The following is a 214-nucleotide window of genomic DNA, read 5'->3' on the forward strand; positions in this document are numbered from 1 at the left end:
GCATATATTAATTAACTAATTTAGTCACTTATTCATATTGCAAAACAATAGCTGTGTTTAGAAGGAAATCTGTTTGCAAAGCATCATCAGAGAAAACGAGCATCTCTCCAGCGCCGGCGGCCGCCAAGGGGAAATCCCCCGCGATAAGGAAGGGGCAGCTGACATTCCGAGGACCCGAACTGCGTCGAACCGGAGAGGGGAATCGGGGGGAAAC

This window comes from Penaeus monodon, chromosome 15, assembly GCF_015228065.2.
Source record: "Penaeus monodon isolate SGIC_2016 chromosome 15, NSTDA_Pmon_1, whole genome shotgun sequence".
NCBI classification, from domain to species: domain Eukaryota; kingdom Metazoa; phylum Arthropoda; class Malacostraca; order Decapoda; family Penaeidae; genus Penaeus; species Penaeus monodon.